The sequence below is a fragment of the Amphimedon queenslandica genome, unplaced genomic scaffold (assembly GCF_000090795.2).
Source record: "Amphimedon queenslandica unplaced genomic scaffold, v1.1 AMPQUscaffold_11249, whole genome shotgun sequence".
NCBI classification, from domain to species: domain Eukaryota; kingdom Metazoa; phylum Porifera; class Demospongiae; order Haplosclerida; family Niphatidae; genus Amphimedon; species Amphimedon queenslandica.
In genome coordinates, this window is record NW_003548508.1 from 1 (window position 1) to 3784 (window position 3784).

The following is a 3784-nucleotide window of genomic DNA, read 5'->3' on the forward strand; positions in this document are numbered from 1 at the left end:
TTAAGAGTGAAACACCAGCATTAGTTGTACATACATGTACATGCATAAGGCATTTTCAGAAATTGGGCCCCTTTTATACACATTTACATGTACATACATCAAAACAATATACATGTAGATGGAATTGAGGCTGCCACATTCCTCAGTGGCAGGTACATGTAGTTTTACTTTTCTACAATCAAGCGCTATGTACATTGTACATGTAACTGAAAAACTTAGCAAGAATCAGCTCCAACTTTCTACATAGCATAAGGACATCAATATGCATCAGAAAAAGAAATAAAAATTTGAGGTGGTTTTGGAGCCATTTTTAAAAAAAGCATGGGCTATTGTACAGGGTATATAATTTTTGAAAATGGGCCAATTTAAGAAAATGGCCATAACTAAAGAAATCTTAGTCAGAATCACCTCAACCTTTCTACACAGCATAAAGGCATCAATAAGTACCAGAAAATGTAATAAAAATTTGGGGTGATTTTGGAGACATTTTTCAGAAAAAACCATGGGCTACTATAGTACAAGTGATTTTTCAGAAATTGGCCCGTTTTTTAAATGGCCATAACTTAAAAATTTTTTGTTGGAATCGCCTCAAACTTTCTACACAGCATAAGCACATCAATATGTATCAGAAAATGTAATAAAAATTTCGGGTAATTTTGGAGCCATTTTTCAGAAAAAACCATAGTACAGGGTAATTTTTGAAAATAGGCCAATTTAAGAAAATGGCCATAACTCAAAAAATTTTAGTCGGAATCACCTGAAACTTTCTATACAGCATAAGGACATCAATATGTATCAAAAAATATTATAAAAATTTGGGGTGGTTTTGAAGCCATTTTTTAGAAAAAACCATGGGCTATAGTACATGGTAATTTTCAAAAATTTACCAATTTTTCAAAATGGCCATAACTCAAAAAATTTTAGTCGGAATTACCCGAAACTTTTTACATAGCATAAGGACATCAATATGTATCAAATCATTTATGGGGTAATTTTGGAGCCATTTTTCAGAAAAAACCATGGGCTATATATAGTACAGGGTAATTTTTCAAAATTGGCTGATTTTTAAAAAAGACCATAACTCAAACATTTTCAGTCAGAATCACTTCAAACTTTCTACACAGCATTAAGACATCAATATGTATCAAAAAATGTAATAAAAATTTGGGGTAATTTTGGAGTCATTTTTTTAGAAAAAAACCATGGGCTATAGTACAGGGTAATTTTCAAAAAGTGGCCAATTTTTAATATAGGCCATAACCAGACATTGCACATGTATACACGATACACGAATATTTAAATAAATAAAAAGTATATACATGTATATACACGATAAAAATCAAATATATACACGGTAGATGCATATTGTACAAGCAGAAACCACACCCATTAATTATCTAGTAATAACTAGTACTAACTACTACCACGTGATCTAAAATGGCTGCTGTAAATTACTCTGACTTCTTTGAGTTTCCTTTCTTAAGGCCCTCACAAGCTAATCAGTGCCATGCAAAATGTAAACTACATAAAAAGTCCTACAAGTATTCTCTAACAACAAAGGGATATCTATTGAAACATCTAAATATGTTACATGAGCAAGTATTGAATCCCAACCAAAATATCTGTATATACACGAAAGTATTGAGATATAATACATGTATATACATAACATATTTCTAATAGTAGATGTATATACATGATACATGATATTGTAATTGTTGTGCTGGGAACTGGGAATGGAATGGTATAGCAACCAGTAGTGGAAGTAGAACACAAATGGGTGTATGAAGCACAGTACGCGTATCTCAGTAATGTGAGAATGGCAAACTCGCTAGGTTCAAAGAGGACTTTAAATGAGAATGGAAATAATGAAGTAGAAGGAAGAAGAAATGAACGAACGAATGAATGAACAACAAATACAGTAAAAGCATGCACTTATATACTAAAAATCATAATACATCATATGATGTCATATTGACAGTCTGCCTATAAATAGAAATAATAATGGCCACAATAAGGATAACACAAGTAACAATAAGAATAATAACAATGATAATAATAATAGTAACAATAATAATACATACATAAAGATCAATACATAACATATGTACAACAATAATGAATACATAGTAATAATAATAATAATAATAACAGAATATTGTAGTTACGTGTACATGTACATGTACATGAATGCATAAATGTCAAAGCACCATTATCACAGTAATACATGATGCAATGTCTGGCCATAACTCAAAAATTTTCAGTTGGAATCACTTCAAACTTTCTACACAGCATAAGGACATCAATATGTATCAAATCATGTAATAAAAAATTAATGGTGATATTGGAATTTTTGGAAAAAAGAATAAATGCCCATACAGCACTAACAATGCAATCTAAACGGAAACTTATGCTGATTATAAATCAATCTCAGATCACAAAATGTCAAACTGAAACTCCACTACATTAAAGCATCATACACTATACAATATACAATGTACAAACCTCATAATGATAGTTCATACAAGTCAAGTCCCTCCAACAGCTATCACCTCTCATCTTCATCAAACCCTAAAAAAGGTTCCAATATTCAATCATATCCTTTCTCTCACTTACAGCTCCAATCATAATGCGGAATATCATCCAGCGATTTCCCCAGACATTGGTCCAGCTTGTGGGCGTGTGACGTGGAAACTGGCTATAACTCCGCAAAGCTGAAGATAAGAACATTGCAAGGAAACCCATTTCAAGTAACTGAGACTCCCAACCTACATGTACATGTACATGAATATCTAATGATGTACACACATTATACAATACACAATGAATATACTGTACCTACACATGTACATGTATGCAAATAATATTGTTTAATTAGAGAGGATAATGCTCAATCTAACATTAATTTTATTAAATTTAATTAAATAATATCTCCATATAAAGATACATCCACCTGAGAATAGCACGAGGAGGAGAGGAATGATCTGAAGAACCTCTTCCCTCAGAAGAGGAAGATTCAAGTGGATCACTGCATTGTGTACTGCCTTCCATTTTAAAGGTGTGGCTATATGCGTGGTTAAACCAGCCCCGCCCTGTTGTTTGTGTTCTGCTTTTTACGAGGCTTTTTACCTCTCGTCTTACCTTTACCTCTCCTTTTACCCTGTATACAATACTTAAACTAGTTTCAAATGGCTTCAAAACCATCACATTTCCCATTAGGTGAGTCACATTATTTATCATACACTGAAATGCGTATTTTGTGTACAGATATTAGCAAGTTAAACTTTGTTTTACAAGTCTTGAGGCATTGCAAGTTTCCTGAAGCAAGATGGTTTGAATTTGGATTGAATCTTGGTCTGCTTCATCCTACACTGGAAGCTATTGAGTCAGCTCATAGAGGGAATCCTTCACGCTGCCTGATGGAGTGTTTAACCAAGTGGTTGACTAAAGCTGATGATAATGTCACCACTGTTGGTCCTATTATCTGGAAGACACTCGCTAATGCACTCCGTGGAATGAATGCAACATCAATTTCTACTGATATTCGCAAAACAAGTAATAATTTTAATATTGTTATATATGTTTATATTTTCATTAGTGGCAGATCCTGTTAGTGAGATATTACAGTGTTATATTGGCAGACTAGCTCAAGTTGTTCTTACTGAGGAATCAGTTGATCTCTTACATACAGAGGGATTGATATCTAAGGATGCATTAACAGAAGTGAAGAGTTGTGGTTGTTCATTGGTAGGAGATCCAATGTTACTAATATTAAGAGCTGTAG